At 55.6% G+C, this 15081-nt stretch overlaps 1 protein-coding gene across 2 annotated transcripts in view; it reads right to left on the reverse strand.

Moving 5' to 3' along the window:
• Positions 1 to 9963: 9963 nt before the first annotated feature.
• Positions 9964 to 15081, reverse strand: part of LOC141241240 (butyrophilin subfamily 2 member A2-like) — a 72601-nt gene continuing 67483 nt past the window's right edge. For both annotated transcript variants that reach the window (XM_073668739.1, XM_073668741.1), the window contains one exon: positions 9964 to 11030. The gene's annotated coding sequence lies outside the window, so the exon portion shown is untranslated. The remainder of the gene's footprint in view (positions 11031 to 15081) is intronic.

The following is a 15081-nucleotide window of genomic DNA, read 5'->3' on the forward strand; positions in this document are numbered from 1 at the left end:
GTTAGATCCTCCTCCTTCACGCGGTGGGAGTATTGAGCGGCTCCATACCGGTGAAACGCAGGGAGTTCCAACTCCTCCAGCTCTTCTGGGTCTTCGTCACCTTCAGGTAAGTGAGGCATTCTCGATAGGGCGTCAGCGTTGGCATTGGTTTTGCCTGCCCGGTACTTGATCACGAAGTCATAGTTGGAGAGACGGGCCATCCACCGCTGTTCCAGGGCACCCAGTCTCGCATTGTCCAGGTGTGTCAACGGGTTGTTGTCCGTGTACACGGTGAACTTTGCGGAGGCCAGGTAATGCTTGAAGCGTTCCATCATGGCCCACACCACCGCCAAGAATTCTAGCTTGAAGGAGCTGTAATTCTCCGGGTTCCTCTTGGTGGGTCTCAGCTTCCGGCTGGCGTACGCGATCACCCTTTCTCTGCCCTGTTGGTTTTGGGACAGTACGGCTCCCAGTCCCACATTACTGGCGTCTGTGTGGAGAATAAAAGGCTGGCCATAGTCAGGGTAGGCCAGGATCTCATCCCCCGTGAGGGCCATCTTCAACTGGCAGAAGGACTCCTCTTCCGGTTTATCCCACTTGAAGGGTGGCTTTTGACTTCGGGACTTAGACTGTCCAATCAGGAGGTCCTGCATAGGAGCTGCCATCTTAGTGAACCCGGGGATGAACCTTCGGTAGTAGCCTACCAACCCGAGGAACTGTCTCACCTCTTTGATGTTCGAGGGGCTTGGCCAGCTCTTGATTGCCGTGACCTTGTCAGGGTCGGGGGCTACTCCTTCCGCACTTACCACGTGCCCTAGGTACTGGACCTTCGGTTTCAGCAGGTGACACTTCGATGGTTTCACCTTCAGGCCGTAGCCTGCCAGGGCTTCGAACACCTCGGCCAGGTGCTTTAGATGGTCCTCGTAGGTCTTTGAATAGACGATCACGTCGTCCAGGTAAAGGAGGACCGTCTCGAAGTTTCGGTGCCCTAGACAGCATTCCATCAGCCTCTGGAAGGTCCCTGGTGCGTTGCAGAGCCCGAAGGGCATACAGTTGAACTCACTCAGTCCCATCGGGGTGGTGAAGGCGGTCTTCTCCTTGTCAGCCTCTGCCACAGGAACCTGCCAGTACCCGCTAGTAAGGTCCAAAGTAGAAAAGAAGTTAGCTGATTTTAGTGCGGCTAAAGACTCCTCTATTCTAGGCAGCGGATATGCGTCTTTGTGGGTGATACGGTTGATTTGTCTATAGTCCACGCACATTCTCATGGTGCCGTCTTTCTTTTTTACCAGAACCAGGGGGGCTGCCCAGGGGCTACAGATATCTCTAATGACCCCAGCTTCTTTCATTTCCCGCAGCATACCCTTGGTGTTCTGATAATGTGCACGGGGTACAGGTCTGTGTCTCTCTTTTATTGGTGGGTGGCTCCCTGTGGGGATGTGGTGTTCTATCCCTTTTACTCTGCCGAAATCTAGCGGGTGCTTACTAAAGACTCTCTCGTACTCCTGTACCACCCGGTAGACTCCTTGTTTTTGGTGCAGGGGAGTGGAGTCAGCACCCACATGGAGTTTCTGGCACCAGTCCTCCTTTTGTTTCTGGGAGCCATTACCCTCCGCCTGTGGAGATGGAGGCAAAGGCTCCACGGCCCTGATAGCTTGGTGTTCGACAACAAACAGCTTGACGAGTGTAGCGTACCTGGGTAAGTGTACCTCCCTCTCCCCAATGTTGAGAATGCGAACGGGCACCCTCCCATGACGGACATTAACCACCCCCCGGGCTGTCAAAATGGTGGGCCTGCTGTCTGAGTACACGGGTTCTACCATGGCTTGGTAGTTTCTACCTCTCAACCCGATTGCAGTCCGACACCAGATCATAATTTCACTTTTGGGAGGCATGGAAATGGGGAATGGGTCACTCAGTCTTACGCTACCGATCTCACCACCAGACAGTTCTACCTGCTGCCGTCTCATCAGGGCTTTTATCTCTTTGTTGAGGACTCTCTGTTGGCTGGAACTAGCATTCACCGCCACCTGTTGTAGAATTACAATTACCTCTGAAAGACAATTTTCAATTACATTAGTACCCACAGTTATTTTAGGGTGACTTTCACAACGGTCAATGTCCACAATAATTACTCCCTGTGCCGGTAGTTCAACTTTACCAATTTTAATGGTCATCTCCTTGAACCCCATCTGCGGCACGGGTAAGCCATTACTGGCGATGATGCTCAAGTTACTGTCTGGATACCGTGTTATATCAGCATCAGTCCAATACTGCTTAAAAAGTACATAAGGGATAGTGGTTACTTGCGACCCAGTATCCAGCAAGGCGCTCATGGGGATACCGTCCAGCACCACGGGTAAAACCGGGCACCCCCCAATGTACTTATTACGCCAATTATAAGGGCCTGGTGATCTTATGCCTGGGGGTTGGCCCTCTGCCCCAGGTTGGACCCGTTTAAATTACAGTACCTGGAAATGTGTCCGGGCTGGTTGCATCGACGGCAAATGGGCTGTCCATCCTCTGAGTAGCGGTCTGTGGGCCTCCCTCGGAACGACGGGATCCTCCTCTGTCGACGCCATGGGACAACCTCCGGACTTGAAGCCAGCTCGATGGGTCTTGACGGGTCCACTTGTATTGCCTGGACGGTCCTGGTCAACGCCGCGACGCTCCTGGTCAGCTCCTGGACTTGGTGGTGCAGATCTTTCGACGGGGCTTGGTTCAGGGCCTGTGCATCAGCCCCCACGGAGTCCATAGAGGAGGGCGCCGCCTCCTGGTGGTAGGTGAGAACAGGGCGCCGGGGGTTTATAGCGCCACTTGTTGCGGGTCCACGGAGCACCCTTATGGCCCTGTCCTTAAATTGGGCAAAGGTCAGATCAGGGTTCTGAAAGAACATGAGGCGCAGTTGGGCCCTGTGGGCGCTAGACAGCAGACCTTCTATAAACTGTTCTGTTAGTAGCTTATCCGTATCTTGCACGCTGCCAGGGTCAGTTTGTTGGATAGCCCTCAAGGCTTCCTGCAGATTTAGGGCATAGTCTCTGATGCTGTCCTGTGCCCGCTGCTTACATCCATAGAACCTCATTTTAATTTCAGGGGAGGTACGTGTGTCAAAGGTACCCCGCAGCCGGGCCAGAATACCCTTCACGGTCCTTTTCTCCTCAGTGGGCCATGATTTTACCTCCCGCTGGGCTGCACCAGTTAACTGCCCTGTTAGTATACTGACCTTCTGTTCCTCTGTCAGGGGGTAAACTTGGAACAAACTGTACAGCCTTTCCTTAAAGTCAGTTAGGGCATGGGGCTCCCCTGAGTACTTGGGCAGCCAGGCCGCTCCAGGGATGTAGGGCAGGGAAAATGGCATCACCGCTGCTGCAGCTGCGCTGGTGGTAGTGGGCGCCTCCGTGTCCAACATCTTCCACCCCCCTAGTTAAGCGCGGCCTACCTTCCGACGATCCTCTTCTGTAGGACGCGGCTCCGCTGATGCTGCTCCAGACGAGGACCTTGCGTCGCGTCCTGGTGACGTCAGCGTCGCTCTCGCTCCCTTCCAGGACCTTGCGCAGCGTCGGTGCGTGGGGCGGAGCTTCGGGTCTCGCGCGGTTTGGGCATCCACACCCCTCTTCTTCCCGCGCGGTGTCCTGAAGATGGCGTCCGATGGCGGGAAAACGGCTGAAGATGGCGGGAACCGACAGAAGATGGCGGGGGACGGCTGAAAATGGCGGGAAACGGCTCCGGATGGCGGGAAACCTCTTCTTCAGGTACGTGTACAGTCTTTTTCAGGCACGCAATACCCGTTTGTGGCGGGTTGGTTGCTATCCTGCCGACTACGCCAAAGCTGACTCGCCCCCTGGGCCGTGGGGCACTCGGATCCGGGCAATAGGGGAACGATGGGGGTAGTAGTGGCAACCCGGTTCCGTGGCTCAGGGTGGTCAGGCCAGTGGTAGTCCGTTATGTGCTGTTGATTATGTCCGACTACGCCACCCGTGGATTTGCGGTCATTAGGAACTGCTGCTGCAAGGCAGACCGCTGGGGCTGATGAGGTGTGCAACTAGGGTAGTGTGACTCCCCACGGGAAGAGTGCGGCCCCAGGGCAGTATAATGGATGGTGGGAGTGATGGTGGTGAGAGTCCCAGTACAGGTAGTGCTGGAGGCTCGAAGGAGCACACAGACAACAGGTTGCAGTCCAGGGTCTTTACTAAAACAGGTAAACTGACCCATAAACAGTCCCGGCTAGGAGGGGACCTGGATGTCTGAGAGCAATTGGGAGATTGGCCCTGGTCAGGGTGAGGGTGTAGGCCTACCGTGCTTTCTGCGCTCCTTCTGGCTATCTCTTCCTTATAGGGTAACAGCCCACGTTTCCGAGCTCTCCGTGTACTCTCGCCTGTATGGCCTGCGACGTGGGTTCCTTTCTGCTCCCAGCCTTGTACGGCTTTACTGGTCCCTTCTGTTGTGGCAGAGCCTCCAGGCTTCTTAGGCCAAGGAATATACAGTCCCCTGCGGACTGGTTATCTGCTGTAGGATGTGGAATCCTCACAGCCTCAGACACCAAAGTCTGGTAAAGTAAGTCCTTTATCTGCTAAGACAGGCTCTCTTGTCTCTGGCTTGTGGCTCTCCTCCTGCCACACTTCCTCTTAGGTGCAATACAACTTTCTGTCCCTGCTCTGCTCTGGGACAAGTCTCAGTCCTGAGACAGGTCGTCCAGTTCTCACTAACCCTGCCCCCAGCACCAGCTTTTATAGGGGCAGCCCGCTCCCCCTACTGGCCTGAGACAGGAGGTACTGCATGCTAATGTTCCCCTGACTAGAGAACCTCCCCCTTGCTCTCAGACACAGCTTTAATATACTTGTGGCATCCAGGCCAGGGTGACACAAAAACATGGTCAACATAAACAATAACAAGTAAACTTCAAAAGGTTACAGCAGCCGGGGCCGCTTACTCCAGATATCCCCACCGGGGAAAATGCTCATTCCTCCCAACGGAGGCTGGTCGGTCCTCCACTGTCGAGCGTGAGGGGGCGTCGCTCCTGGACACCTTGTGAACATCCAGGGCGTACCACCCCCGCACCCCGAGGTGGTGGGTGTACGACACAAAGTCACCCGGGATGAGGTTCCGGCCAGGGTGTCCCTTCTTCAGCCGCGGCTCGACGTTCTGCCGGCTGACAAAGACGTCTTGCTCAGACTGGAAACTTCTAATGAAGCCCCATCCCGCCTCCTGGTGGAAGCGGACAACTTGCCCTTCCTCACGGGGGCTTGGACAGGCTGCCTCCTCCTGGCGGGCCCTGGATTTTGCGGCCTTGGCGCGCACCTCCAGGCGCTCGCAGCGGATCTCCCTCTGCTACTGCTCCCTGTCAAGCTGGAGGATCTGCTGCCTACACATCTCACTCCTCCTCCGCACTTCAGCCCGGGTCTCCTGGGGGAAGCCCATCAGGTCCCCCCCCTGGTTGTCCCAGTCCAACTCTTCCGCTGCTGGCCAGGCAACTGGAGGTGCGGGTAGCGGTGACAGCAGGGGCTGCTGCTGGTCCTCGGTCAGTGCGAACCAGTCCTGGTTGGGGTCGGTAGGTTCCCCAGCTGGCAAAAGTTCCTCCGAGACGGGAGGCGGGATGCATTGCAGGCTTCCAGCTCCGGGGCAAAGATTTGCTCCCAGGTTACCGCACCAGGTAGCAGGTACTTGGTCATCAGATCCAGGAGGGGGACAGTGGGCTCAGCAGCCGGGACGGGGGTTTCACTCTTACCCGATCCCGGGCTGCACGCGACCTTCGATGCTTCTTCCTCCTGGGTTGCTGCTCCTTGGCGACGGGCCCGGATCTTTTGCAACATCTCTTTCCGCCACGCGGCGGACGCCGCTTGCTGGGCCTCAGCAACCCTTCGGGCAAGGTCCGGGGTTTCCCTGCGGAGGAATTCAGTATCCGCCAGGGTCAGGATCATGCCTCCCTCCTCTCCGACAGGAGTAGAACTTGGGCCGACTTCGGAAGCCTCGGATGGACTTCCCTCAGCAGCGTCCATGACTGCTCCTGAGTATGGTGAGTCTCGGACTGTTATGGCCGCACCTTGTGGTTTCCTTCGTTCCCTCCTCTATTCGGGGCAGCTCCAGGGCGGTAGGCTGACAGGCACTCCTTCAGACATCCCATCCGTTTTGACGGGCACTACCCCGCGGACAGTCTCCAATGGAAGGGGCAGTCTGCTCTTTTGGCGCCATGTGGGAGTCAGACCCACGATAGGAGGTGCTAGGACGCTGTCCTTTCTGCACATTATGGCGTCCGTTCTTCTTGGGCGGGCGCCATTTTAAGTGGAAAACGACAGTCTGAGGTAAAAGGCGCACAGTATCCGGTAGCAATGGGCAATCTTCTTCCGTTGCTGCGGGCATGCAATCCTGCCGACTACGCCAAGTTGTGTGACGATCGCAGCCCAACCCTGAGAGATGGGGGTACTCGGAGCCGGGTCAGATATTGGGGGATGTAGCCGTGGCCTGGACCCGCTCCGTGCCCAGGGCCGTCACACTTAAAAAAGGGTGTAATGGGCTTTCAGAGTTGGTGTTTAATTGAGTGGTTCTATTGACTACGCCACCTGTGGTTTCTGGTGATCCTCCACCAGCGCTGCGTACAGTTCTCTGAGGCAGGATGTAGTGGCAGCCGGAGATGATGCTACTCCCCACAGGCGGAGCAGGGCCTCAGGGCAGAGAGGACAGGAGGATGGGAGTCGTAATGGAAGATGTGGTACGGTGTAGTGCGGTGCCGCGTTGCAATAAGAAACCGAAGGCCATAGGGGTAGTCTTCCAAGCTTTACTCACGGTAGTATGCACAGCTGCAAGGCTTCTTCCTGCTCCTCACGGCGCGCTGCGGCCACCAGGACCGGGGGTCCGACAACCTCCGGGTAGAGTGTTCCTAGACTTTCCACTAGGTCCTCTCCTGTCCGTATGTGGTGCGTGTACTAAGGCCGGGTCTCCCTCTGGACTATACACAGAACAAGGGTATGGGTGGCGACTCCGCTCCGTTACTCGGTGGGATCCACTGAGCCTCCGGGCCTCTCCGACTGAGACATAGAGTAACAAAGTCAGATTTTGGGGGCCGGTACCCCTTTTGCAGCAGGAATCCCTCTGACTAGGCCAGAATAGTGAGGACTGGTGGCGTATACCGCTCCGTCTGCATCCCCCTGGGATCCTTTTGCCTGTGGAGCTTGACTACACTCCTCAGCTCCAGGCCTTCTTAGGTAGGGACCTTGACCGGGTAGAGACAACCGTTAACTCTTGCCCGCTCCTCGACTCAAGGCCAGAGTACGAGGACCGTGTATCTCCAATCAGCTGCAGGTTCACACAGAAAGCCACGTTCAGTGATGAAGATCACAATGAAAGACCATAAGCCCAAAATGGCTGGCTATTAAGTATCAATTTTTGCTGTGTAACCTCGAAGTGTGTCCTCCACCCTCACCCACTACTAGGTTCCCCCTATCTTTGGTTCCCCCATCTCCACTTATCCCGGCTGGGGCAGCACCCTGGTGCATATAAGCCCCCCTCAGGTGGGAGAGGTGTGGTGTTGGATGCAGAGGTGGGGTCCTGACAGTTGCACCATCCTTACCTCGAAGGAGAGATACCTCACTTCATCAAAGAGATGCAGTACCCCTGTGGCGACCGAACCCTCAGGGGCGCCACGTTTGCGCCTATTTCGCTCTCCAGCAGTTTCAGGAACAGGCCCGGGTGCCATATTGACTCAAAGGCCTTTTAAAGTCCACAAAGCAGCGGTAGACGTTCCTGTATCTCAGTAATGATGCCATCGATAGAATACATGACACCGATTACACAGATCATAGTTTGCTTTTATTAATCTTTTTGATTACAATGCTTCTATATCGTGCACAGACATCACGCCCAGATCTTCTGTTCACAAGGCTTCCTGCGCACAGACTGGATTGTCAGCTCTTCTATCCTGTGGGTGCAGTCATGAGATTTGGTGACACAAAGAAAACTGCAGATCCGAGCTGAAACCTTTATGATCTCCCTCTAGGGCTCGGAGGAGACCTCCCTATAGTTATACACCATCATCCGCCGAGAGCTTTATTTTCAGTGGTAGCCGGGGTAAGGAGTTTTGTTTTGTTTTTGTTTTTTTTTATTTCTACCTTTTTATAATTTTTTTGTTATTATTTATTTTAGAAGTTTCTATTTATTGCACTGATAATAGTTTATGACCATCACATTTTAAATGTTACTTTCCGTTCGTAAAACTTTGGAAAACTCATAAAAACTTGTCAAAACTTTTGATTGGTGCTGAGACGCTCTCCCTACCCCCCAACCGAGTGCTGCTCGGGGTCAGTCTCTGGTCTCGGAGGACCGCAGTGCTCAGCAGCACCATTCTTGTAGCCATCAGTGGGGGTCTCGGTAGCCAGAGATCCACTAGTGGGAGGCCAAGATATTCTGCTTGCCCCCCACAGTGAACTACTGACGCGCCCCCTGGGCCTGTGCTGCTGCTGGGGAACCCGGAACCGGGCCTGTTGTAGAATGCTGGGGGTTGTAGTCTCCGTGTGGCGGTGACCCGGTCCGTGCCCAGGGTGGTCAAACCAGTGGCAGTCTATTGGTATTGTAATTGTCCGACTACGCCACCCGTGGATTGCGGTCAGTGGGGACCGCCGCTGCGCTGCAGACCGCTGATGCTGATGTTGTTTGCGCAGCTGAGTATGGGATGACTCCCCACGGGAGAAGTATTGCCTCAGGGCAGCTAATGTGGAAGATGATGGGAGTGATGGTGTGAGGGTCCCAGTGCTAGTGGTGCTGGAGCGGCAAGGAATCACAGAGACGTGTGGTGCAGTTTCCAAAGCTTTACTCACAGTTGTTGCTCCGGTCACTTCGGCCAGCAGTGACCGCCCGAGCCGTGCTGCGTCCACCAGGTGAGGGACTCGGTCAACTCCCAAGCAATTCCAGAGTGTGGCTGAAAGCTCCCCTCTCTTCCTTTCTACTGTCCGTCCCCACCAGTGACCCACCTTTGTCCAGCTTCCTCGGGCCTTCTGTTGGTGAAACCTATCTCCGGTTTCCCTGACCCTATGCGGTATGCCTTTCTGGTGGATGTAGTGAGGGGTCGCACCAAGATGTGGTCACGACCTCCGGTTTTGGCTGAGGATTATTCGCCTCCACCAATTCGGGTTCCGGTACCCTGCTCTGCCAACCCTTCACCCAGTATCTCCTCTGGGAATATGGGGTTCCTTCTGCCTTCGTGTCTCTGGGCCTTTCTCTGTGTTCCTCGCCTCCTTTCTCCTCTGTTTCAGTTCCTTTCTTACTCTCCTTCCTGTTCCTTCTCCTCTCTCTTTCTGCTGTCTCAGGCCTCCACTCCAGGCTTGCCTCTGGAGCTGGGCCCAGACTGAGCCACAGCTCCCTGTCAGCCCTCTCTGGCTGAACTCCTGTCTTCTTCTCCTCCTCTCTGAACTGAACCGGACTGAACTCTGTTCTATGATGGTGCCCACCTTATATACCTCCTTCTATGTGTGAGCCCAGGTGACTAGCAACCAATGGGCTCCTACCTATGCCCAGAAACCCACCCCTATCTGCTCCTACACCACTGGGTTTTCCTCCCCCTCCCCACTCCAGCCAGGAACAGAAGCTGTCGTACCTGCACTCTGTCTAGTGGGAGCACCGTTGGTCTGTTCCTCGGAAATGGGGTGTGTGTGGTGCATGCAGCCTACTGAGCCCCGGTCCACACTCCATCCTTACCCGGGAGTGGAATATCACCACCTCCGGTCTGAGGTGCAATACCCCTGTAGCAGCCGAGTCCTCGGGGTGCTACACTACAATGATATGATGACCCTCCCTGGAGAGTGTCAGCAGGTTGTCACCATCAGGCAGTTGAGGTGGCCGCTGTAATTTACATGGGGGGACCGGAAGTGACAATATTATCCAGTGTGTGCGACATGTCATCTCACCCTTGTAAATACCCGACCCCGGACATCGAAGTGTCTCCTCCACCTTCTCCCCAAAACCTTTCTATAGTTGCAGAGAAAACTGACATAAGCTATATACGTATATACTCCACAAGGGAGAATATATTCAGTAGGAAGTCACAGATCTCTCATATACACAGTTGTGGTATTATATAAAGTGCGGTGCTGGGTGCAAAGCTCAGGACTGATCCCATAACTGCAGTCTGAAGACCCCACAGAATATCAGCAATGGAAACATTTCCGGAAATAGTAGTAAAAAGGTCCTGGAATTCCTCCTTTCACTAATCTGCAGAACATATACTTTTTCCATGTGTTTCTTCCAATGTCTCCTGGACTGGCACAGATTAGGTCACATGACCAAATGTCTGGAGGTCCTAAGGTCAAACGTCTGGAGGTCCTAAGGTCAAATGTCTGGAGGCCCTAAGGTCAAATGTCTGGAGGTCCTAAGGTCAAATGTCTGGAGGCCCTAAGGTCAAATGTCTGGAGGTCCTAAGGTCAAATGTCTGGAGGTCCTAAGATCAAATGTCTGGAGGTCCTAAGATCAAATGTCTGGAGGTCCTAAGATCAAATGTCTGGAGGTCCTAAGGTCAGAAGACAGAGCAACGAGGAGGCTCTACAAAGCAGAGGGGGACTGTGAGCTGCTACTGTATTGGGGTCCTGTACTTAAGAGGTCTATTGTGGGGGTCTGTATCTACACTGTGTATTATTTAGGGTGTCTGTAATTAGCTGAGTTGGTCTGGGGTCTGGATTAAGGTTTGCATTATTTCAGAGGCTCTTCTGCTCCTGATTACATAAGCTTGGGGGGCTGCTGCAGACTGTCAGCTCTGGGGTCCATTGCTCAGGCGGGCTGGTTATCACATGTAGCAGAGTATCTCTGGGGTTCATTGCTTGGCCGGGCTGGTTATCACATGTAGCAGAGTATCTTTGGGGTTCATTGCTTGGCCGGGCTGGTTATCACATGTAGCAGAGTATCTTTGGGGTTCATTGCTTGGCCGGGCTGGTTATCACATGTAGCAGAGTATGTTTGGGGTTCATTGCTTGGCCGGGCTGGTTATTACATGTAGCAGAGGATCAGTGAATGCAGATGACTAATATTTCCTGTAACACGAGAATCCCGTCCGAGCGGAATCCCAGGAATTGTACCTGCAAATACAGACAAGGAATCAGTGCAAGAAAGACGTCCTACAAGGAGTGAGGTCACACGCCGCACAAAGGAATATCATTAACTGCCCCTGTGACATCACTTGCTGCCCTGTGACATCACTCGCTGCCCCATGACATCTTCTCTGCCCCTGTGACATCACTCACTATCCCCTGTGACATCACTCGCTGCCCCCTGTGACATCACTCACTGCCCCCTGTGACATCACTCACTATCCCGTGTGACATCACTCACTATCCCCTGTGACATCACTCGCTGTCCCCTGTGACATCACTCGCTGCCCTGTGACATCACTCGCTGCCCCATGACATCACTCGCTGCCCCCTGTGACATCACTCGCTGCCCTGTGACATCACTCGCTGACCCGTGACATCACTCGGTGCCCCCTGTGACATCACTCGCTGCTCCCTGTGACATCAGTCGCTGCTCCCTGTGACATCACTCGCTGCCCCCTGTGACATCACTCACTATCCCCTGTGACATCACTCGCTGCTCCCTGTGACATCACTCGCTGCCCCATGACATCACTCGCTGCCCCCTGTGACATCACTCGCTGCCCCCTGTGACATCACTCACTATCCCCTGTGACATCACTCGCTGCTCCCTGTGACATCACTCGCTGCCCCATGACATCACTCGCTGCCCCCTGTGACATCACTCGCTGCCCTGTGACATCACTCGCTGACCCGTGACATGACTCGCTGCCCCCTGTGACATCACTCGCTGCCCCTTGTGACATCACTCACTATCCCCTGTGACATCACTCGCTGCTCCCTGTGACATCACTCGCTGCTCTCTGTGACATCACTCGCTGCCCCCTGTGACATCACTTGCTGCCCTGTGACATCACTCGCTGCCCCCTGTGACATCACTCGCTGCTCCCTGTGACATCACTCGCTGCCCCCTGTGACATCACTCGCTGCCCCCTGTGACATCACTCACTATCCCCTGTGACATCACTCGCTGTCCCCTGTGACATCACTCGCTGCCCTGTGACATCACTCGCTGCCCCGTGACATCACTCGCAGCCCCGTGACATCACTTGCTATCCCTTGTGACATCACTTGCTGCTCCCTCTGACATCACTCGCTATCCCCTGTGACATCACTCGCTGCCCCCTGTGACATCACTCGCTATCCCCTGTGACATCACTCGCTGCCCTGTGACATCACTCGCTGCCCTGTGACATCACTCGCTATCCCCTGTGACATCACTCGCTGCTACCTGTGACATCACTCGCTGCCCCCTGTGACATCACTCGCTGCCCCCTGTGACATCACTCGCTGCCCGCTGTGACATCACTCGCTGCCCCATGACATCTTCTCTGCCCCTGTGACATCACTCACTATCCCCTGTGACATCACTCGCTGCCCCCTGTGACATCACTCACTGCCCCCTGTGACATCACTCACTATCCCGTGTGACATCACTCACTATCCCCTGTGACATCACTCGCTGTCCCCTGTGACATCACTCGCTGCCCTGTGACATCACTCGCTGCCCCATGACATCACTCGCTGCCCCCTGTGACATCACTCGCTGCCCTGTGACATCACTCGCTGACCCGTGACATCACTCGCTGCCCCCTGTGACATCACTCGCTGCTCCCTGTGACATCAGTCGCTGCTCCCTGTGACATCACTCGCTGCCCCCTGTGACATCACTCACTATCCCCTGTGACATCACTCGCTGCTCCCTGTGACATCACTCGCTGCCCCATGACATCACTCGCTGCCCCCTGTGACATCACTCGCTGCCCCCTGTGACATCACTCACTATCCCCTGTGACATCACTCGCTGCTCCCTGTGACATCACTCGCTGCCCCATGACATCACTCGCTGCCCCCTGTGACATCACTCGCTGCCCTGTGACATCACTCGCTGACCCGTGACATGACTCGCTGCCCCCTGTGACATCACTCGCTGCTCCCTGTGATATCACTCGCTGCCCCCTGTGACATCACTCACTATCCCCTGTGACATCACTCGCTGCTCCCTGTGACATCACTCGCTGCTCTCTGTGACATCACTCGCTGCCCCCTGTGACATCACTTGCTGCCCTGTGACATCACTCGCTGCCCCCTGTGACATCACTCGCTGCTCCCTGTGACATCACTCGCTGCCCCCTGTGACATCACTCGCTGCCCCCTGTGACATCACTCGCTGCCCCCTGTGACATCACTCACTATCCCCTGTGACATCACTCGCTGTCCCCTGTGACATCACTCGCTGCCCTGTGACATCACTCGCTGCCCCGTGACATCACTCGCAGCCCCGTGACATCACTTGCTATCCCTTGTGACATCACTTGCTGCTCCCTCTGACATCACTCGCTATCCCCTGTGACATCACTCGCTGCCCCCTGTGACATCACTCGCTATCCCCTGTGACATCACTCGCTGCCCTGTGACATCACTCGCTGCCCTGTGACATCACTCGCTATCCCCTGTGACATCACTCGCTGCTCCCTGTGACATCACTCGCTGCCCCCTGTGACATCACTCGCTGCCCCCTGTGACATCACTCGCTGCCCGCTGTGACATCACTCGCTGCTCCCTGTGACATCACTCGCTGCTCCCTGTGACATCACTCGCTATCCCCTGTGACATCACTCGCTGCCCCCTGTGACATCACTCGCTGCTCCCTGTGACATCACTCGCTGCTCCCTCTGACATCACTCGCTATCCCCTGTGACATCACTCGCTGCCCCCTGTGACATCACTCGCTATCCCCCTGTGACATCACTCGCTGCCCTGTGACATCACTCGCTGCCCTGTGACATCACTCGCTATCCCCTGTGACATCACTCGCTGCCCCCTGTGACATCACTCGCTGCTCCCTGTGACATCACTCGCTGCCCCCTGTGACATCACTCGCTGCCCCCTGTGACATCACTCGCTGCTCCCTGTGACATCACTCACTATCCCCGGTGACATTACTCGCTGCCCCCTGTGACATTACTCGCTGCCCCCTGTGACATTACTCGCTGCCCCCTGTGACATTACTCGCTGCCCTGTGACATCACTCGCTGCCCCCTGTGACATCACTTGCTGCTCCCTGTGACATCACTCGCTGCCCTGTGACATCACTCGCTGCCCTGTGACATCACTTGCTATCCCCTGTGACATCATTCGCTGCCCTGTGACATCACTCGCTGCCCTGTGACATCACTCGCTATCCCCTGTGACATCACTTGCTGCTCCCTGTGACATCACTCACTATCCCCTGTGACATCACTCGCTATCCCCTGTGACATCACTCGCTGCTCCCTGTGACATCACTCGCTGCCCCCTGTGACATCACTCACTATCCCCTGTGACATCACTCGCTGCTCCCTGTGACATCACTCGCTGCCCCCTGTGACATCACTCGCTGCCCCCTGTGACATCACTCGCTGCTCCCTGTGACATCACTCGCTGCTCCCTGTGACATCACTCACTATCCCCTGTGACATCACTCGCTGCTCCCTGTGACATCACTCGCTGCCCCATGACATCACTCGCTGCCCCCTGTGACATCACTCGCTGCCCCCTGTGACATCACTCACTATCCCCTGTGACATCACTCGCTGCTCCCTGTGACATCACTCGCTGCCCCATGACATCACTCGCTGCCCCCTGTGACATCACTCGCTGCCCTGTGACATCACTCGCTGACCCGTGACATGACTCGCTGCCCCCTGTGACATCACTCGCTGCTCCCTGTGACATCACTCGCTGCCCCCTGTGACATCACTCACTATCCCCTGTGACATCACTCGCTGCTCCCTGTGACATCACTCGCTGCTCTCTGTGACATCACTCGCTGCCCCCTGTGACATCACTTGCTGCCCTGTGACATCACTCGCTGCTCCCTGTGACATCACTCGCTGCCCCCTGTGACATCACTCGCTGCCCCCTGTGACATCACTCGCTGCCCCCTGTGACATCACTCGCTGCCCCCTGTGACATCACTCACTATCCCCTGTGACATCACTCGCTGTCCCCTGTGACATCACTCGCTGCCCTGTGACATCACTCGCTGCCCCGTGAC

Source organism: Phyllobates terribilis, unplaced genomic scaffold, assembly GCF_046119375.1.
Source record: "Phyllobates terribilis strain yellow unplaced genomic scaffold, ASM4611937v1 Scaffold_2__4_contigs__length_985480577, whole genome shotgun sequence".
Taxonomy (NCBI): domain Eukaryota; kingdom Metazoa; phylum Chordata; class Amphibia; order Anura; family Dendrobatidae; genus Phyllobates; species Phyllobates terribilis.